The 23406-nt window shown below is 36.9% G+C and overlaps 1 long non-coding RNA gene across 1 annotated transcript; it reads right to left on the reverse strand.

Moving 5' to 3' along the window:
• Nucleotides 1–1168: 1168 nt before the first annotated feature.
• LOC110325040 lies at nucleotides 1169–23153 on the reverse strand. Its single transcript, XR_002380715.1, has 4 exons — nucleotides 23037–23153; nucleotides 19833–19927; nucleotides 7323–7714; nucleotides 1169–1426 (listed from the first exon to the last, which is right to left on the reverse strand). It is a non-coding gene; the product is annotated as an uncharacterized LOC110325040 (long non-coding RNA).
• Nucleotides 23154–23406: the final 253 nt, after the last annotated feature.

Below are 23406 nucleotides of genomic sequence, written 5' to 3' on the forward strand. Positions count from 1 at the left end.
TGCAGGCCCCTCAATCATAGAGCCCTATATCTGGAACTGAGCCTTGATACATGAGTCAAAGGTACATTTTCTTCTTTAGGTTGATGTTTGAAGACCTTTTGCCATAGCAGTAAGAAACTGTCTGACACACCTGCCTGTGAGTCACTTCTAACCACATGAACTTCTGATTTTCTACAGTGCCCTACAGATTAGATCATTTTACTGGGACTATTGGATCTCCCTCCTCTTGAATATGGTAAATATTAACATGGTCCTATCAATATGTAAAGCCTTGTCATTCTAAAAGAGAGCTTACAATATCATCAGTGCACACGTTAGAAGTGAAATATCCTTTTACTTTACCAGCTGAACTTCCTCTTATGTTTGAAACATAGATCATTTTGTGTAAAGAAAAATAAGTTTTCTCTTGGTACATAGACACACATTCCTGCAAGCTGTTTGTATTTCACCACTGCCACTTTGTCCTCTTGGAATTTCTGTGCTACCCCAGATTCTGGAAGATGCGATGGACATGTGCATGTGAATGCTGTATACGAATGCAGGGAGCTGGTGCAATTTGTAGGAAGAATATTTGCTGTGAGTTCTTTTCTAATAACTAGGGTGTTGCCTTTGTAATGTTAGGTTGAGAAACCCACCTGCAGCCATTTGAAATATCCATTGTATAATCACAGCCTACATAATAAAAGTATGGAAGCTCACTAAAGACATTTATGTTGTATTTAGATCCACCGTAGACTTGTAGAATAATATTTATTGTTGCCCCTTTATACTAAAACTTTTTACCACATTTTTTTCCATACTTGTGACCAACCACCAAAAGGAAGGACATAGAAAATAGCACTTCTTACATCCTTTTCAGCTTTGAAAAGTGATTTTTTTTTTAAAAAAAATGTCTATAGTCAGTTGATAACATTAGTTATAGTGCAGAAACTAGACTAATCTAGATGATAGTTGCTGGATAGTACAGAGAAAAGAATAAGAATTAAAGAACTTAAATGTTAGCAGAACATACAGCATTATACCTAATTTTGAATGACTCTACCACTAGGGGGATTAAAGAGAATCTCGAATCCTGGAAGGACAATAACTTACAGGATACCTATGGCCAGGACAACTAAATCCAAACACCACCTCAGATTTATCAAACACAACCTAAGGAATAAGAGATGATATTATAAAGCAAACAAAATATTTCTTCTTTAACTTTTACAAGACAGAATAAAGCAGAAAAGTGAACTTTCAGAGATTTTTGATGAAATAAAAATGTCTCAGCTCATGTTTATCATTTACTCTTATCTTCTCGTGGCTCTGGTGTATTCTCAAGCTTAGCAGTTCTGTCTTACTTTCTACTATTAGGAAGATATTCTGAGGCTCTTGGAAGAAGATGGAGTGTGGACAAGCATCTCTTCCCTATGTACTCATGGATCTGAAAGAAAATGTGAGTTAGGATTCCAAAGAGAGCTGAGAAGCCTGTAGAGTCTATGATGCCTCAGAGGAATCTGCAGCCTGTGGGAGGTTTTGTAAAATATGGAAATAGTGAACATTAGATTGAAAGGGGAACCAGCAGAGGAACACAGAATATGAACTTCCATGAACTCGTGGAAGAAGTTGATTTCCCCAACAATCTGCTCTGAGTATTTAAACCAAAGGGGAGAAGAACAGTTCTAGGAGAGGCAGCAGAATGGAAGCATGAAGCACCTGCTGGGAATTGCCAATGTTGGCCATCCAGCGTTAACATCTGTATTATTGGAACAGGAGGAAGCAGATCCTGAGAGAATTCGAGCCAGCAAGCAACTCAGACCAAAAGGAACAGGAAGAGAGAAAGCTGCCAAACTGGGCCTGGCCACTCCTCTCCAACCGTGAAGAGCATGGGCGCCATGGAATTACAGAACTGCAAGAATATCCCTGTGAATAGGTGGATCAAGAAAACCATGGCCTGAATGGACTCTTAGTAAACATACTCAGGCTAAGGCTCATCAAATACTGACATTAGACAACACGAGCATTGCTTTGAGAAGCAAAGATAGCTAAAACACATGCATACATACATACATACATACATACATACATGCTGTACCATAAATACACACAGGTGGTGGCAGATCCACATGACAGGCTCCAATAGCAAAAGTGAAGATGAGAGAGCCTGGCCAACTCGCACATAGAGAAAGCAGTGTGTGTGTGTGTGTGTGCGTGTGCGTGTGCGTGTGCGTGTGTGTGTGTGTGTGTGTGTGTGTTTGAAGAGAGGGATTTAGAACAGCTCTTCATTATGAAGGCTAAGAAACATTAACAGAGGCTTCACCCATGCTGATGTCCAGTCAGAGACTATACACATAAGTCTTGATTGGTCTCCATGGAGGCACTTCATATCCACCCATCTACTCTAACATGTTGACTCCTGAGACACAGAGCAGAGATCTAGATCTGTATATAAGATAGTTTAGTGAGGGGAAGGATCCAGTATCTTGGCAGCAAGGAAGAAGTACTGGCTGATGTTGTCCTTTCATATTTTATGTTATTGTGGTTTTTTTTTATTTTTGTAATTTTTGTACATAAATATTCAAATTTGTTTTCTTTTTTTACTGTTCAGGGAGGTTTTGTGATTATTTCTCCTTTTTCCCCCACCAGTTTCATGCAGTGTCTGTCTATGGTTTTAGTAGTCTCTATTTCTCTTATCCACAAGCCATAAACTTCCCCCTTTGTCCCTACCTCCTTTTATCTGCGTCTCATCCCCCATATCCTTCATGTGAAGTGGAAACTTCAAGTTCTTTAGAAAGTTGGTTATGCCAAATGATGACTTGCTGGGGCATACAGGTGAAAGGATGTCTCGCTAAAGCAAACACATGAAAGACTGTTTTCCTGAAGTAGATGCAGGTGAAAGAATGTTTGGATATAGCAAACACGTGAAATGACTCTCGATGAAGGAGTATAATTATGACCTCACAGACAGTGGGAGATTAGCACTGAGCTTTGGTTTGGTTTGCTCCACATGGCTGTCCTTCACTAAAGACATGCACGCATTTATTGGTTTGCTTTACATAGCATTGTTGAGCTCAAGATGAGAGAAAATCTCCCAAGAACTGCTCATGAGGTTCCTGCAGCAGCTTGCCACTTCTGCAGCCCACCTCTGCCCAGTTGGTGAGCTTGGAGGTTTCTTCAGGACAACATTATGGCTGCTTGGTGTCTGCTTGCTGAAGGGACTGGACTGTAGCTGCTGGTTTGCGCCTGGTGTCTGCCTGCCTAAAGGACTGATCTGCACCTGCTAAGTTGTGTTTGGTGTTTGCTATGGGACTGAATTGCTGCCCAAGAAGATCAAACTCATCCCCAAAGAACTATTGATGAACAAGTCCACTTCCCCCATATCCTAATAACTGTTCTCTTCCACTACTTCTGCTGGGTGATGGGCTAGAGAAGTTGAACCCTTACTAAAAGTTACAAAAAGTGTATGCCTACATCCATGTTTTACTTTCTTACTGTTCCTGTAGTTCTAATAATCTTGGCTCTCCACCTAAGCCAGACTCCTAAGTTTTCATCTCTCTTTACCTTCCTGTTCTCTGGTTTTGCTTCATGACCCTCCATTCCTTCCCAATGACTCATATCTTTTTGCACAATATTTTAATTTTATTCCATTCACAGTGTTACTGGATTTTAAATGATGTTTTGTCTGGGCAATAAATGATATCTATATATCTATATATTTATCTATCTATCTATCTATCTATCTATCTATCTATCTATCTATCTATCTATCTATCTATCTCAGTTGTGGTTGCATCTGCAGTTTGCATTGCTTTCTTAGCCTGAACATAGAGATTGGCCCTATTGTGTCTAAAGGATTCTATTCAATGGACCCTTCTCCTAATTCTGTGTTTACAGACATATACAAATTGCTACAGATTCCTAAACCTGAAATTCTTATTTCATCCATATTATCTCAGTTCCCTGCATACAGGTATATGAAGGAAGAATATGAGAGAGAAATATTGAAAATATGCATTATTAAAATTATAGAAATAACAACTATTAAATCACATAAAAAGTAAGTAGACAGCTTCATCAATAAAATGGTTAAAGTAGAAGATGGAATCAAAATGGAAGATAGAATATCAGATCTTGAAGACAAGATAAGTGAATGAGAACATTCAGACAACAATAAATATGAAACAAGACAATACAAACATAACATGCAAGATATATGGGCATCATTAAAATGTTTATGAACCTAGGGAGATGACTTGATATTGCCACAAAAGCATATATATATATGTATATATATGTATATATATATATATATATATATATATATATATATATATATGACTGATATATGCCAGGTGGATGGAATAGAAGACCCAGAAGTAAACCATTTTTTCTTTGACAATTATCCCCAAAACATATATCGAGTAAAACTCCCCTTAACAAAAAATGCTTAAATCTGATATCTACCTCTAGAAGAATGACACTGAATTCTTATCTCAATCTGTACAAATATTAATTTAGAATGGATTAAAACCTGACATGGTAGCACATGGATTTAATTTGCGCAAAGTCAGGGGAATCTCTGTCTTCGAGTTCAAGACTAGTCTGGTCTATACAGTGAGTTCCAGGTAGTCTGGTCTATACAGTGAGTTCCAGGNAGTCTGGTCTATACAGTGAGTTCCAGGTAGTCTGGTCTATACAGTGAGTTCCAGGTAGTCTGTTCTATACAGTGAGTTCCAGGTAGTCTGGTCTATACAGTGAGTTCCAGGACCACATAGAAACCTGGACTCAAAACAAACAAAGAACAAATGGATGGAAGATTTTGATATAAGACCTAAAATTCTGAATGTAGTAAGGGAAGCCACATGAAAACATCTCAAAATCCACACATCAACAATATTCTGAAAATTATTCCAGCAGCTCAGGAAGTAAAACCAAACAGGATTCACATAAACTAAAAATCTTACTTACCAAAAGAAATTCAGTAAAGAGAAGACACACAGAAAGGGAAAACAAACCTTCCATAGTTGTGCATCACACAGGAGGTTAGTATATGGAATATATGAGGAACTAGGATGAACCTGCCAGTTAATTAATGGCCCAATGAAATTCATAGTTCTCAAAAGATGAAGTTCAAAGTCTCAAAGGGATGGGTAATAGGCTCTGAAAAGAAGCTGAGGTTGCTATGGAATTAATGAATGATGTCTCTGCATATCTCACACCGAATGACAAATGATAAAAATAAGGTTTTACATCCATAAAAATAAGGTTTAAACAAACAAACAAACAAACAAAAAACACCTAAGTATATTTCTTAAGGAAAAATCCAGATAAATTCATTGTGCAGGAAAACTTGAATACTACCTCATTGTTAGCAAATCAAAGTATATATAAAATATTACTGAATAATGTATGGGGTATAAATTACTTCTATTCTGAATACAAAACTAATCTCTATCATGTTTGTAAGCTATTCTTATCAAATCAAGATAGAGATGTAAGTCATGCAGGTAGTCTGAGACGACTGGTTAAGATTCATGCTTACATGCACTGAAATGTTGCATTGTTAATAGAAACACTTATGGGACAGATTTCGGAAAGGATATAAAGTCAAATAAATTTTATCCAAGACTAAATGTGGTTAGGAAATTTTACTTTATTAAACATTTAAGTCAAAGCAATTTATAATTGCTAGTCAATGATGTCTTTCCTTTAAAAAAAAAAAAGTACTCTAACTTATGGTTCCATGTGTGCAGTCCATTTGATTGCTCTCAAGTTATTTGAAAATTCTCAAGTCAACGGAGAATGCATTTAAACACATGTGTTGCTTAGTCTTTTGGGAAAACAACTCCAGTAACTTACCTTGTGGTCACAAGGACTAGAGTCATCTTAAATAGCACTCCTGAGCAGATATATGACAAAGGCAAGAAACCAAAAGCCCTTGGTCTCTGGTTCCAGCAAATAACAGGAAATGAATAGTTCAGGACATGTGGGAGAATATTCCACTGTAATTCTTAGACTAAATCAAGAAATACTGCATAGAATACAAGGCATGCTGGTCGCTTAAAACTGGTCTAATCACCGATGTTGCAGTATGTTTTTTCTGTAAGTAATGATTTCCTAGTAAGTCATTAAAAACAAGGGACCTCAACTTTTTATGCATTTTTGGGCTGTCATTCAAATGCCATACTTCCTAAAATCATGTACGATAAAGCAAACAATACATACTTTGGTCTTTTTCAAACTTAAACGATAGAAACCTAACTGAAAACTTGCTATTTTCTGTACAAGGCTACTTCTTAAAGATTTCTTTGGGAACATTTCTTTGTTCCTAGATTTCAAAGTACATTTGTGTTACCGTTTGCTGATGAATGTTTTAACTGCAGCCCTGTGCTCATCTATGTCCCTGAAAGGGACCCCTTCTCACACCATTTTTCTTTATATTCTCACAAATTGAATTTTTTAAATTGATTTTTTCCATATTCTTCCATTCTAAAAAAGAAATAGATCTTGGTGAGGAAATGTATGACCCCAAACAATTTTATAATAAGTGCACAAAGAGCAGACAGTTATATTCTATTTACATAATCACAAAACGCAACGATCCTTTGTAATTTCTGATAATCTTAAGAAATGGCTCTGCTTCAGTCCTTTTGGTTCTGACTTTTTACCCTGTTAGTCATAAAGCAGTTGTCCTGCAGCAGGAAGAATATTCAGTACTGGGACCTTTCCCAGGCTCTGAGTTTGCTCATTCAGTGTGTGCTGCCTGCCATTAACAGCATTTCAGACAACAACTGCCAGCAACTGCAAACATCCGTCCTTTGGTGGCCTTTGGTGGCCTTTGGTACAAAGGGCCAACTGATAGGAATGTACTTCATGATGCCTAGAATGGCTGACTATAGCAGTTTCATTCCGTGAATAAATAATAGAGAACGTTAGGGCAGGTGGGGAACTTACTCTACAGATCTATATAATACTCTATCTTAATTTGTCATCTTCCTAAACAATATTTCAGGGGTCTTTAAAATAAAGTCTAAAGAAATGTCATCTTTTTTTTTTTTTTTTATTTCAAAATAGTTTGTCTGGCCATTTTTATTTTATTCCTACAGGTCTTTTCTATATAGCATCATTTCTGACTTTCTATCTTTATAAGATTCCTGTGTGTGAGCATGTGTGTGTCTATGTCTTTATCTGTTTCTTGTGGGAGAAGATGGGGGGAAGGAAAACCACATCAAGATATATTGCATACAAAAATCTATCTCAATAAAGATAAATGTAAAAGCTAAAAGAGGAAAAATGGTTTTCCATGGAAACCATTAACTGTGAAAATAAAATAAACTTACTATACTCTATCAATTTCATTTTTGCTTGACTTTTTAAAAACTTGGGCTTGTTTTTGTTCCTAAATAGTTGTAGAAGATCTTCACTCAACACACATAACATGCTCTTCAATAAATCACCTCCTAGCGGATCTTGCCAGAGGAGTGAAATTTAGGATTTTCATTGCTTCTCTTGGGTCAGAGGGCAGCTGAGCTGGAACTTCACGAACACCACCAGGTGATTTAATGAAGAGAATAGATCTGTTCTTTGCAACTGTGATGTAAAATGTTCTCTTGGTGGTATTCACTTCTTTGCTCTTCCATTTGCTAATGGACTTCAAACTCCTCTCATCAGGAGTGATTTCACTACCATCCTTACTGTTACCTTCATGATGTCATCTAGTTGGTAGAAATTCCTTCAGAAGGCAAACACACATAACAAACAATGTGTTATAGCGGTGCTAACTAATATAATATAAATTATATAATAATAATAATAATAAAATTTATAACATAAATTATATTTTAAAGTTACAGTTTATAGCCACCATCCATAACAGTAGAAACAATTCCGTTTTTTGCTCATAAAAACCTTCAAAATCAAAATGTACTACATTTATTTTATACGACACACAGCAGGGATATTGAAAATTGGAATGGTTTGCATTGTTAGGAAATTAAACATGAAATTAAATAATATATTTGAACATTAATGATTATGTAATAAAATGGGTAAAATTTATTTGTTTTCTTGTTAATCATGGCAATTATGATTGAAATAAATACTTTATGTTAAAGAATTATTTATTCAAAATAGATAAATGTTTGAATTTATCATATGGTTCAATAGAAATATTACTTTTTCTACTGAATTATAGCATTAAATAACTATTCTAAATGATTTAGCAATATCCTCAGACCTAGAAATCCCTTGGTGTATGTAAAGCAAATACAAATATTTAAAAATAGTCTTCCAAGTGTCATTTTGTGGGTACTTACTAAATCGTAAGCAGGAAGCTACAGTCCCCTTTAGGTGTTTGCTGATACTTCAATCCAGCTTGTGAAGTGTTCTGAAGCAGAGTTTGTGCTATTTGGCATCAACTATTTTGTTCTTTTGATAAATACCTAAACAGGATGTCCTTGCAAATTAAATGAGAAATAGCTCTGGCAGGTTTCCTCCCTCAGGAATAACATTAAGTCTGGCAGAGGGCTTAAGCGGAAACACACAGGAATGTACTTTAGCCAGGACTAGAGGACATTCCAGCAGATACAGAGGAGGTTAATTCATGAAGGCCAATCTCACTTCCTTCTGCAATGAATGCTTTAATGGCCTCAGGCCGAAGAGACCTAATTTATTTTATCCAAGCTGTTTCAATCGATCCTCAATAATATCATAAATATTTAAATATAACTAGTGTAATAAAAATATGATTTCTTATCACAGAAATTTATTTGTAGGTATTGAAGAAGGGGAAAAAGCCATATTTTCTAGATTCCAGATTCCTAAACACTGTTTAAACACTGCACATAATTTAAATTCCTTATCTTTTTTTCTTTTATAGTATCTTACTTAGACATACAAAGGAATGCTGATAGAGTAGATGATGCAGTAGATATTTCTTTATACTCCATGATTGAGTGTTAGTAGCCTTATGCAAATGTAAGCACTCTATAATAATGAAAGAGCAATAATTTGAAATGAATTAATGTACAGAGTTTAAAAATTAATATTAAATCAATTAAATAAATATTAATTGGAAATTAGAAAAATTGTTAAATTCATACATGTTCTGAATTTAACATCTAGAATTTGTTCAGGCTTATACAATCCAAATTATATTACACAATTTTATTTCAATCTCTTAAATCTTCTGCTTATGGCTGTCCTGATAACGCACAGAGACAGCCCTGCACCTGCGCAACACAAGTGTACGTAGACAGAGACTCATTTATCCTCATGACAGTGACCATACAGACACAGTCTGCACTCTCAACCGTTCTCACAGTTTCTTTACATCTGTACATCTCTTATTTCACATATGATTTCAGTTTCTGAGGACCACTTTTGTTCTCTCTCTTTGTCTTTGTGTTTCTCTCTCTCTCTCTCTCTCTCTCTCTCTCTCTCTCTCTCTCTTTCATTCGTGTGTGTGTGTGTGTGTGTGTGTGTGTGTGCGCGTGTATGTGTGTGTATGTGTGTGTGCACACGACAGAGCCATAGCAACAAGAACAGCAAAGCAGCAACACAGGGCAAACACAGATCAACAGAACAGAGAACAGAACGGAGGGTTCAGAAGAAACCTACATAGGTGCAGCACCCGAATTCTTTCAACACACTTAAAAACACACTGGCTAAAAGACCTTGCCTTCAACAAATGGTGCAAATATAATCACTATATTTAGAAGAATGAAAACTTTAATATACAAAATATAAAAGTATACACTATACAAACATATAGAATGTGTTTAACCCATAAGTCACAAAGTTGTGGGACTTTTAGAAGAAAATATGGGGACATTTCGTTAGGATACTCCATTAACTCAAGAAATAAAACCTCAGTCATGTAGTGGTGGTGCACACCTTTAATCCCAGCACTTGGAAGGCAGAGGCAGGCGGATTTCTGAGTTCAAGGCCAGACTGATCTTCAGAGTGAGTTCCGGGACAGCCAGGGATACACAGAGAAACCCTGTCTCTAAAAACAAAAAACAAAAATCAAAAAAAAAAAAAAAAAAAAAAAAGAAAAAAAAAAAGAAAGAAAGAAAAAGAAAACCTCAAATTTACAAATAGAAATACTTGAATTTAAGAGAAGAAATTCTGAAGAGCAAGGAAAGCAATCAACTCAGCAAATATGACTGCTCCACATCTCACAGGGAAGTAATATATAAAATAGATAAAGAACGGAAGAACACAATAGCAGAAAACCATGCAATAAGAAGTGATTGATGAATTGATCAGAGTTCTCAAAAGAAATTATATAAATGGCCAATAAGCATCTGGAAAAAAATGTTCATCAACATCCATGGCCATCAGGGAAATACAAATTAAAACTCCACAGGTGTTATCTCATCTCAGTCAGAAAGGTTATTATAATAAAACAAGCAACAACACATGTTGGGAACGATGGGGATGGGGCAGTTGTAAGTTATTTGTTGGTACAAATGTTGGTTTGGATATAAATTAGTTCACTCACTAAGGAAATCTTTATCATAGGCCCTTAAAAAACAAAACAAAAGAAGACAAAACAAAACAAAACAAACCAATCCTCACATGGGGCTAGTGTATGACCTAGCTATACCTCACATAAGAACGCACCTGAGCGACTCTGTTTAAAAACAACAATGATACTTGGACATCTCTGTTTATTGCAGTAAATTCACAATAGCCAGCCTTTGCCAAGTATCAGTATTCAGGGGGTGGTGAGGTGGTGGGGATCTCTAGGACCTGCCAGAGACCTGGGATGGGGGAGGCTCCCAGGATCCAATGCCGGTGACCTTAGCTGAGACACATTGCAGTGGGGATATGGACCATGAAGACACCCCTTCCTGAAGTCAGGCAGGACCCCCATGGAGGAATAAGGATAACAACCCACCCACAGAACTTTCGACTCAAAATTTGTCCTGTCTAAAAGAAATTCAGGGACAAATATGGAGAAAAGGCCAAGGGAGTTGCCAACTCCTACACAGCCCAACTTGAAACCATCCCATATGCAAACACCAAACACTATTAGTGATACTCTGTTAAGGTGGCAGTCAGGGACCTAGGGGAACTGTCCTCTGAGAGGCTCCACCCAGCAGTTGATAATTCCCTTGTCAAGCTTCTCCCCACACTCACATTCACTATTACACACCCTCCGTTTCTTGTTTTCACGAATCCTATAGCTATTAATGCTACTTGGCTGTTCGTTCAAACAACAAAAAAGTGGATATCTTGTTCCATTTTGTAACCTTAAACTAAATCTTTCTGCTCAGAGTTTCCAGATGACACTCTGTGGTCTGTTGGTGCTTATATAGTTTCTTTCATGGTGTTTATATTTTCAGTTTTAAAAGTCTCTGGAACAAGGGAAAACCAGGGTCGAAGATGAGTATTAGATTATTTTCCTGTCTTTTGAAAGGCTGTTTGTTTTTATTTTTAAAATCCCAATGACTGAACACATCAGTTGACATAAAATACAGCCTTGGCAAACGTGACTATTAAACATTGAATTAATTAATTACTACAAAAGGGTGTAAATAGACTCTGTAAAACGTGGCTTTCCTTTAGAATGCGCAATGCACAAAGGGGGGAGAAAAGGAATAAAACGTAAACACTGGTTAATAGGCTGAAAGGCCTCAGGTCTGTGCTATCATCTCCCTTTCTCCAAGGCATACAGATGTTTTCCTCCCACAGGGAGGAAAAAGGAGAAAGATGAAGCTGTCAGCGCTTCCAGGACAACAGGGGAAGTGACACTGTGAGCAAAGAGGTTAAGAGGAGTGTGCCACTTTACACTTGTATCCTCACGCAGGAAGGAGAAGGCTGGCTTAGAAACAATCTCTATTCTGCTATGTGCAATAATAATAAATGTGCGAAGTAGGAAGACTGGGTATTAAACAATCCCCAAGAGAACTATACTTTTTAAAAATAGTAATTATGTAGGCCTATTTTCCGAACTAGAGTTCTGCTACTGGCACACACATATGACAAAGGATTCTCCCTATGTCACCCATGTCCTTTCCTTCTTCTTCATGCCCTTCCTTAAGCTTTCTTTACATCTCCATTTCTTTCTGCTTTTGTTGTATGTGCTTTGTCCTTTGGTGTGGCCTGTCCTCTCATTTTGTCCATCGTTCTGGATTTCGTTTTATGACTCTCTTTCTAACGATCAGTGGTGCTCTTTCCAAGGTCATGGCTTGCAGCATCTGGTGCTCTGGATGAGAGTGGAATCAGCAAGAATTATATCTATGGGGAGGAAGAGTAGGAATTCCCTGGGCCCTGTGAAGGAGCAGCCACTCCTTCCATCTGGATGTGAACAACATCCCCAGGGTCCAGTCCCTGGAAAAGAGAGCTGTGGGGTAGATTCCTCACAGTCCATCATCTGTCTCTGTGGGGCGAGTCTCTCTCACACCTGGGTAATGAATAGATTTTCCAATTACAACTGGATAAGACACGGACTCAGTTACATATTACTTTCAGGAGCACACGTGGAGCGAGGATGCTGGCAACTGGGAAAGCAGAAACATGAATGCTGGGACTTGCTGCTCTGCTCTGCTGTGCTTTAAAAGAAAAATAGCGGTGTTGAAATAAAACTTGTTTCAGATTTTCCAGAGAATATTAACTCAGTATTTACTGCACTTAATATATTGCTGACATTCAAGTATATTATATCACAACAGGAGGTCCAGACTTCAAGATTAGTTACTGTTCCAGAAAGTTTTAAAGGTAAACACTCCGTGTTGCCTCTACTGCGTGTGATTGGCTGCTGGGGTTTTCAAGCTCTCTCCCATCCCTGTCTACTTCCTATTAGTTCAATGCATGAGATGTGCCTGGGAATGGCATCTCTCTTTTTAAATCACCAGACTTATTTTAACTTTGTCAATGGATTTGGCTATTTTGAAGGGAATTATGTTTAAGTTGTAACATAGTGCATATTTATGAGGCAATATAGGGAAAGTGAGGCTATTTGTTAAAATGTCTGCCCTTGGCAAACGAATTGGCAAAGTGACAGCACCTTAAAACCTTCAGTGGCCAACTGGTTTTTAAGTCAGTAGTGGGATTTTTTCTTTTCAAAAAATTGAGAACATTTTCACATCCAGGAAAGACTATGGTAATGTAGAGGCAATGTTGAAGCTTGCCTGAACCTTTGGGACTGGAAATACGCAAAAGATTTCTCTCATCTCACGCTTCCTTTTTTTCCCCCTGCCAGGTGTGGCATCCTCTGACCTTGTGACACAATGTTGTCACCTACATAGTTTCACTCCTTCAAGCCTTAGGAATAAAGTAAGGAAAAATAACAACAACAACAACAACAACAAAAACAAAACAAAAAAACAAAAACGGGAACAGGGAATGGGCTTGATCAAAATACACTGTGTACACATATGAAATTCTCACACAATTAAAAACTTCATATTTCATGTAAGCTTATGGTTTTATATTCTGTCATATCCACAATTCATAGCTTCCCGGGTCCATGCAGCCCGTGAGTATGAGGTTGGACAGCCATGAAGACCATCTGCCTCCTGATACTCTGAGGTGAGTTTCCATTCACCCTTCCCAAGTGACCAAGAATTCTCCATTCTTTTCCCTGAGGCTCTTTATTTTATGAAATCCCAATTTTTCATTCTTCTACTCAAGCGTTTTCTCCCTCATGAACAATCCCTTTTTGTCAGTGGCCTGAGTAAAGCTGTCTCAACAGTCTGGTATGTTGTAGTTCCCCAATGTTGAATTCATGTCACCTCCTGAGGCAACCATCATTTATAAAGGGAAAGTGAATGCCATGTAGAGTTCTGCCTTTCTGAACTTGAAATCTGAGCAAGGAGTGGGTAAATGCTCTAAAAGTGGTGGATATTTTTAATATGTCTGCATATATACATATATGTACATATATGCACACACACACACACACACATATAGAAACTCTATGCAATTATACACTACAAAATGTATCCCCTTGTAATGGGCTTCTCCTCCTTCAATAATGAGTGTGTCGAGAGGGGACAGTGATGGGAACACTTGGTAGGTATGCGCCTTACTAACAACACAGTGGAGAGAACTCAGCCGCGCTACAAGACCTCCTATCCCCAGGTTTCTATAGTTCTCACCTCCTTTATATTATTATCATGGGGATTTGGATGATGAACTGGCATTAAATGTCACAGTGGGAATGACTGTTATTACATAAACCATAATTTCATCAAGTTCCAAACCCCATCATTTCAGTCTGTAGTCCATGGTGCGGGTGATAGCCACCAGGCTTTATCATAGTGCTATAATTCTAAAGGCCTTTTAGAGTACTTCACTATGGAGTGCAGAAAAACCTACTCTACTTGATGAATAATTGAGAATATGCTACTATAGAACATTTCCCAATGTATTCTTTCCTGAAGATAAATTTGGTTTTTAATCATGACTTTCCTTTGGTCAGAACTATATAATAGTGATTTGTCAAAAGACAAACCAAACCAAACCAACCAACCAACCAACCAAACAAACAAACAAAAAAACCAGATCCAAGTGGATCTAGGCAGTATCTAAGACACACCTCAACATACGCTCACTTCAACAACACATATATTTAAGATATATAATTCATCAAATAAGCAGATGATTTTACATATTAATTTTTTAAGGTTACAGTTTTGTAGTTTCAAATCTGAAACCCAGAAAAAATAAAACAAGAAGATGTGATGTTGAAATATGCCCACGAATCTTTCTACATAACATATGTAATTGTGCTTCTATTTTTTTGCTACATTATATATAGAATCTAAAGTGTATTAGGATAGTAAGGATAGCTATGTACAGTGCATATGTCTGCATATATACATATATGTACTGTATGTATATTCTGTAACTCTAGTGCTGTGCTAAATGCTTCTGTTTATGCCCTCATTATCACTGCACCCACCAGAAATCGGTCTGAAGTGTTCCCTTTAGGGAATATCTCTTTCAAGGAATACATTTAGAAAATTCTTGTGTGAGTTACACTCTTGGGAAGGATTATTTTATATGCTTCTTACAAAACACAGTGATTTCCCCTATTGCATTAAGTTTTCTTATTTTTCTGGTTTTCCGTAGTGTTTCCTTCTAATGCAGAAAAAGAAATTTAATTGCAAAGTATAACCTCAATGATGAAACATTTCAAATATGTCTATTGTTATATGTAGTGTTTGTTATTTATCTAATATTCTGATTAAGTTCTCTGCAACTAAAGGAAGTATAGTTTCAGTTTCTTCATACAGTTTAAACAAGTCCATTGAGCAAACAAAACATATCCTTATTAACAATATGAGATAAAAGGAAATAAAAATATTTCTTAATGTAATTCTAAAACATGGAGATAAAAATTGCCTATAAAATACACACAGAAAATGTATGAGGCGATATTGTTTGTAAATTCCTTCTAGTTAGCAAACAAAAGTTGGAGAATATTTTTAAAACAGCACATGAAAATGAATTGGTTATTCTGCCCCAAATGGATGCTATATGGTTAGCATTTGTTATGAATGATCCCAAACTTGTTTTATTTTAGCTAGGATTCACTTATTAAATTATTGTCAAGCTATAACAAATGACAAAAGTCCTCTTAAGGGCTAAATGGTTTAAATGCTAAACTCTCATGTCAATAGATCATTCTTTATGAGTGTAAGAAAATAACAGGGTTAATTAAAAGTTAAAATAACTCAGAAGGGGAGCCCTTGTGAGCAGCAGTGACGAGGAGCCCTTGTGAGCAGCAATGATGGGGCGATGGTGGTTCTCAGAAGCATTTCTTTGTATCAACTTCTGTGTTTGTTTCAAGTAATAGTCATTTTTTACGATTTCTACACAATGCAACACAAATAATATTTTTAAAGTAAAAATAATGTTATAAGAAATTTTGATCTTTAATATCCTTCAAGAATTGTGTGAGGAAGCAATTTTCTTATCGGCTATGAAAGTCAGTTTCTTGACTGAAGATCTATCTACAGATTGCCTTTGTAGTGATGGTTTCCCCAGACCTCCTCCTTCCAATTCACGGGGTGTTAGTGACCAAGAGACCACTAGAGGGCAGTCCAAGCACATGCTCCCGCAAAAGCTCTGTGGAATATTGCTTTTCTTTTAACTGGGGGAAAAAAGAAAGAAAGAAAAAGGAAAACACTTTTCACAAATAAAAATTTATTAGCAGTTTAATTTTCTAGGATAACAGGTAAATTTACTTGAAATAAATAATATTAGGAAAATAATGTATTAATATTCAAGTAAAAGTAAATTCCATTAAAAATCTTAATTTGGAAAGTTTACATAGAAATTTCTATATAAGTCTTCTTAGATGGAGTAGCCATAGTGACATAATGGGATAGGAATTTAGAATTAGAACAACTTATGTGTACTTACACCACATGTTATTTTACACTGTTTATATTATTTCTTTTAAGTCAGTCAAATACCAAGAAGAAAAAAAAAATCTTAGAGAAATAAAATACTTTACAGTGAGTCACTGAACTTATTACATTGTCTGTATGGATTATTTCAGGTCTAAAAGATAGAAGGCTTTTTGAAGTGACCATTTGTCAGATGTAGTGTTGTTTTGTGTTTAAGGGAAGTTTGCAGCTCTGTGGATTTATGTGAGCTAGGGCAGAATCAATTTGATAGACCACTTGTTTCTATATGAAATGTAGATTTTATTTTAAACAATCTCCAGCCTATACTAATATGTGCATGACAGTTACATATATTATTTGAGTTTCATCAAATGATTAGCAGCTAGTCAGTAAAACTTTGAATATTAAAGAAGCATATCAAATGGGGAAATGGAAAGCCATATTTTATATACTTAACAATAAGACAAACCGTCCATTTTTACCACTCTCTCTATAAGACTAGAGATCTGAGCTGTTGAAATTGGATTAGAAGGGAAGTGAAGATGAGGCAAATAGTGAAAACATACTCAAAGTATCCCTGTTTACAGATTCCATGACTGTAGATGGCAAACATCCTAATGAACCCAGCACAGGAGTCAAGGCACGGATGAAAACCTTCACCCAAGTCGCAGGGTGCCAAGTCAACACATCGGAACCAGTAGCCTTACTGTAACCCCACTGATAAAGAAAGCAAGTCATTCAAAATACCACCCTACCAAACAAAACTGAGAAACAGATACAACCAAGGAGAAGGAAGACCTCCCAACAGGAAAAAAATCCTGGAACACCAAGGAAAAGAACTGAAGAAGGCTTCAGAAGATGGAAGGTTCCTCCTGAAAGACAACAGTGGTCTTCACAGAACTAGTGAAACAAGTTCTAACGTTCACAAGCGGAGTGTACACACAGGACTGCACGTGGCTGAAGCAATGCTGGGTTACAAAGAACAAGATTGGAGGCATCATCATACACCTGCCTTCAAGGCATGCTAGGCAGAGAGAGACAGTAAGAAAAATAGCCCGATATTGCCAGGAAAACAGAAAGGAAAGATAGACCAGTGGATTAGAAGACAGGACCCAGAAATAACACCACACACAGACAGCTATTTGATTCCTGACACAGCTCCAAAAACATGTGTTCAAGGTGTAACAGCCTTTCTCCATCAGCTAGGAACTGGGTGAGCACCTGCGGACCATAGAAAACAGATCTCTCTCTGTCTCTCAGCCTGTAGGCAATTCAACATGAAGTCCATCACAGACATTCATAGGAAGCTAGACACTTCTCATTACAAGCACAGAGGGGAGGCTTCAAAATATTGTCACTAGCAACGACTTTCTAAATAGCTATTAAAAGGCTCAGAGGAAAAAGTTAAGATTAACAAATGGGATTACATCACATGAAAATCCTGCAAAACAAAGGGACCTCATAAGGAAATGAAGCTGCCTACAGAAGGAGAGGCATTGTCAGCTGTTCATGAGATAGACAGAGACTGCCTAAAACACATAGCAATGTAAAAACATATCATTAAAGGACTGACGAATTCAATCAACCAATGAGAAAAATACTTTAAGTAGACATTCCTCAAAATAGAAAGCACTTGTAGCTCATTGGCAGGTCATGGACCCTGCCTGTTGCAGGTTCAAGGTTTGGTTTTTTTACTTGATTTATCAAGAAAACAAACCAAAAACCAAAATCAAACAAATAATAATAGTCAATGTCTTTAGCCATTGGTGAAATGCACATTAAGTTTCACTGAGATTTCATCTCACCCTGGCCTAAATATCCACTCTAAAAAAAGGAAAAGAAAAATATAGCAAATGCTACTGGGGATGTACAGAAAAGAATTCCGTATTCTGTTGCTGGAATTATAAACGTGTCCAGCCACAGTGAAAATAAGTATGTAGTTTAAAGAATAAAGAACTATCATATAAAAAGTCAGCTTACTACACAAATCCTTATATACCTATGTTTATATCAGCTTTTTTCTCTATGGTCAAGGTTCAATAGACAAGAATTAAAGTGTACACACAGTGGAGCTATAGAAAGACTGAAATCATTTCAAGGTCAGGAAAAGGGATTGAATTGGAGCTTATCTTATAAAATAAAATACACCAGATGCAGAAAAATAGTGTCATATGTTTTCTTTTATGTGTAGAAGCTCACAAATACACACATATCACACCACAGTGGACGTAAAGATAGAAGATGGACTATACAGGAATGGGTAAGAAAGAAGGGACTGAACAGGGAAAGAATAGTGGAGAAGGTGGTTGTATTCAAAGCATGATGCTGCATCATCTATGGAAATGTCACACACAGTAACCTGTAGAGTTAATATGATTGAAAAATGAAAGTAAAGGCCCCACTGAAACAAAATCAAACCAAGAAAACCGAAGATTCTATACTACTAAAACTGGAGAAAGTGGGAAATATTTACATTTCCAAGTCACATTATTAATTAGAAATGTTGACTCATGAGAGCATTGGACTAACATGGTGCTCTATTGTATTGTCCAAGAGAAACTTAAGAACTCTACTGTGCTCTGCCTCTGTGGCTGTGAAGCCTTTGAATAAGTCGAAAGTAGAAAACCATGGACAGGTGATGTCAGTGGAAGGCTCCAAAAGTGGAGTGAGCAAGGGGTACTTCAGGATTGGAAAGAGTCTACAGGCAGAGAAAAGCAGAGAAGAGGAAGGACAAAAGGAGCTAGGGATGGAGAAGTAGATAAGTCTACATTCTATAGACTATCACAAGTCATTGTGAGAAAGTGTGTTTAACTCAGTAAGTATAACTGTATTGAACAGAAATGGCATCACTCCATTTCTGTTTGGAAACATCATTCTGGCTGCCGATAGACGTTGCTGAGCCTCCTGAATATAGGCCAGCAAAAGACCGTATGGAGGAAAGTTCACGTGAGAGGTTGCTGGATTCTATGTATTTTCCAATGAAGACTGTACATGAGATGTTAAGAGAAATCAAAGATAATTGCTAAGATCAATAGTTAACAGTGATACCTTTAATTAACAGGAGAAGTGAGGGGGTGAAGGCACCATGTAAAGCGATGCTTGGTACGCAGGAATACCACCATCTTCCATTCCATCAGCACTTGGTAATTTCTTAAAATTTGCTTATAAAGCACCAGTTTTTATAAATTACAAATATCTGCATGTATGTCCATTATACAAAATATTCACAATAGGGTTAGTAATAAGTTTGTATACTAATAATTCTAATACTCTTTAGAAGCCATATCAGAACTAACTAAAAATGGAAATGAAATCATGTTTAAATACTTTTGTTGTAGTTTGATTAAAAAAAGTGTCTCCTGTATGTATTTGAACACACTGTTTGGTAAGGTTATGGAATTTTACTACATGGAGCTTTGCGGGAGTACCACAGTAGGGAGACATCCTTAGAGAGTTTGTTGCCTTGTGCCACTTCCCTCTCACCTTCTCTGCTTCCTGCACACAATAGAAATGTGACCTCTTAGTTTCTGGTTCCTGCTGCTGTGCTTCTCCTGCCATCATGTACACTGCCTTTGGAACTGAGAGCCAAAGCAAACTCTTAAGCTGCCTCTGGTCACAGACTTTTATCATGTCAACAGAAACGGAACTAAAACAGAGTTCAGAGTAATTTCACTGATCATCTAGATAGTTTACTGGTGATTTAAAAACAAAACAAAAATAAACAAGGAGTAATTCTGCTTCCAACAACTAAAAGAGTGGGCCCAATTGATGTAATGAATATGGTGATGATGTTGAATAGAATTTTTTAGTTTAGAGAGTGGAAAAAACAATCAATCAAAATAAAACTAAAAAAAAAGCAAACAAATAGACCAAAGGAGTCTTAAGGTTAAAATGACTAGCAATGTTCACATAGATGTGAAGGTTATAACAGATTTTTTTTCTCTTAGCATGAAATAAAAGCCAAGAGACATAGCATACACTGTTATAAAGTTCATTGTAGACAAATATTATCTTCACATGCTTCTACTACTGTAGCAATAGATATGAGCATCAAAAATCAACCTGGAAAGTTCACTGAACAGATAAAAGAAAGAGCGACTTCTGGAAATAGTAAATATTAAAATCTGGAAGAAAAAAGAGTAAAAATGCAATAAATAAGATGTATGTAAAAAATCTGAAAGCAGTCGAGAGTGACACCCAACTGTAAATATGTACCTTCCAAAGGAAGGAAAGCTCATGATTGACCAAATTACCAGATCATCTAAAACATAAAAGGGGAGAAAGGAAAATCAGGACAGGATTAGCATTGGCATCAACATGTAGTAGAATGTGTTGAACTGCATTGGAATGGGATGTTTTGAATTGAGTTGCATTGAATAAAATTGAATTGAGGGATTTGTCCTGATTGTGAATAGCTAGCTGTGTGGGAGAGTAGCTGAATAACTAGCAAGGAGCTTTATATGAAAGCCAACTATGTAAGATTGCTGCAGAGTAAGTGGAAAAATAAAATGAGTATTTGCTTTTAATAGGAATTTTGTATTTGAATAATGGAAGAAAAAGCTATCCAGACAGGAGAAAAAAAATTGACATAAACAAATTTAAGAGACCTAAAACCCAAAAGGAAACAGCACAGAAAGTTTCAGAGAAATAAAATAATTACATTCTCTTTGAAATATTTATTAATTTGTGTTATAATATTACCAAATTAAATTCCAAAGGATTCAGTTTTTTTTTATAATACTTGAATACAACACACAGATTCTCATCCAGCTCAGATGAGCCAATAATGATGGGATTATTTTCTGATAGTTTTGAGCAATGGCACTACATTTTTGATGATGATGTTGCAGTTGACTGTGTGTTCTGTCAGTGCCTCCGAACAGTGTATCCACTATCTCGCCAAACACAGAAGAATGAGGATGAGGAAACGCTGTCGTTTAGCTGTCTCACAGGTGTCAGCCAGGACAAGGCATCACTTATCTGAGACTGCTATTACAAAGAAAATATTGTCTTTGTCCTAAAATCATCAAAGCATGGCAAACTATATTTGTCAAATAGTCCTCAACCCGGTGATTCCTCAAAAGAGAAAATTTAAAGCCTTTGTAGCTTTAAAAATACTGTATTTTGTGCCCATGAACTCTGTTTCTTGAGACTGTGGAATTTGAAAACTCAAACACGTAGTCTTAGGCAGCATTTCCCTTGTATCCATCTTGTTTAGTATTCTTTGGTTGATAGCTGACATTCATTATGGCATGAAAGTTAAGTGTCTGCTCCATCCTTGAATATCTAGATGGTTTTTGATCCATTGAAAGAACACGACTACGACAGTATTTTCATGCTTCTATTTTCTCTCAGGATTGTAGAAACATACACACAAACAAATAATATCTACTCCACAGTTGGGATAGAGTAAATTACAGCTGGTAGTTGGGGCATGATATATTTATTACTTATTTGAGTTTGTTTATTATCATTTTTTTCTTTTCTTTTTTTTTTTTTGGTTTTTCAAGACAGGGTTTCTCTGTGTAGCCCTGGCTGTCCTGAAACTCACTTGGTAGACCAGGCTGGCCTCGAACTCAGAAATCCATCTGCCTCTGCCTCCCGAGTGCTGGGATTAAAGGCGTGCACCACCACGCCTGGCTGTTTATTATCATTTTTGTCTGCTTTTCTGTTTTAACTCCAGCATAGTGTCTGCCTGAGCTTAATTTTAGTTAGTTTCTGAGAGTTTTAGATCCCTGTTTTACATTTGAATAGGGCATGGTGAATTATTCTTTGTCCAGTTGGTAGTGTCTGATTAACTTAAAGACAGTTTCACTATGTAGTCAAAATTGGTAATATGATATAGTTGTAAAATTAATTTCACTTATATACCACAGTTTAGATTAAACCTTATATATAATACCCCAAAACTTAGAAAAGGGCACTTTTGATGTAGTTTTTTTCAGACATGGCTTTATACAAATTCGAGAATATTGAGCATATAGTACTCAGCTTTCATTCTGTTATCTAGACAATAGAAGTCTCATGTAAAACTGTTAATTTTCATTGGCACTACAGTGTTTCAGTACTCACCAATAGGAAAAGATTAACAACATGCCTACCGTCAATTATACTTGTATACATGTGCAATATATTAATCAGTTCCAATAAAAAGACAAAACAAAACAAAACAAAGTTTTTTAACTAGAAGTCATGACCTGATACTGAGTTATTTATTTGTGCCTCCCATGGGCTATGAATGAATAAAATATAGAACCGATACAGGCTGTGATGATGCTGATTCAAGGGAAACTTACATCCAATTCAGCCTTCCACATGTGTTCAGGTGTGTGTGTGTGTGTGTGTGTGTGGTCTGTTGCTAAGAGAAGGGAACAAGAGAAGATCGAGGAAACAAAGGAGATTGTATTCGTATATCTAGACAGAGGAAGCACCCTGGCACATCTTACAGGGCCTGCGATAAGGACACCAGCATGGACAGACAGAGTGGGCTGGAAGAGGAGAAGCCGGGGGTGGGGTTTCATTAATTGAGAAAGAAAAGGGAAAGGCTATCATGAAATTGACCTGGATGGTGTAGAAACCCCTGTCTTTCTTTAAAATATTTCATAATGCAAAATGAAGCAAAATATAAACACTAAGCAGAGGCTTATAGCAATGATAAAAGTAGAACATATTTTACTCACCACTTACCAAAAATTAAAAGGAATTCTAGAGACTGAACTGCCAACCGGGGAGCCTTCATGGAACTGAACTAGGCCTTCCACACATACGTTAGAGAGGGACAGCTTGATCTTCTTGTGGTCCCCTAACAGTGGGAACATGCGCTGTCTGCAACTGTTGCCTGCCTATGAGACTGATTCCCCCATGGAGTACCTTTTCTAGCCTTTGAAGAGGCGGTGCCTACTCTTACTACAACTTGATATGCCATCCTTGGTTGATATCCACTGAGGCAGTCCCCTTTCTGAAGAGAAATCGAGGAGGGGATGGGAGAGGAGGGAATGGGGGAGGAGTGGGTAGGTTAGGAGTGGGTGGTGGGAGGAGGGGATGGGGGGAAGGACTG

Source organism: Mus pahari, chromosome 8 (genome assembly GCF_900095145.1).
Source record: "Mus pahari chromosome 8, PAHARI_EIJ_v1.1, whole genome shotgun sequence".
Classification (NCBI taxonomy): domain Eukaryota; kingdom Metazoa; phylum Chordata; class Mammalia; order Rodentia; family Muridae; genus Mus; species Mus pahari.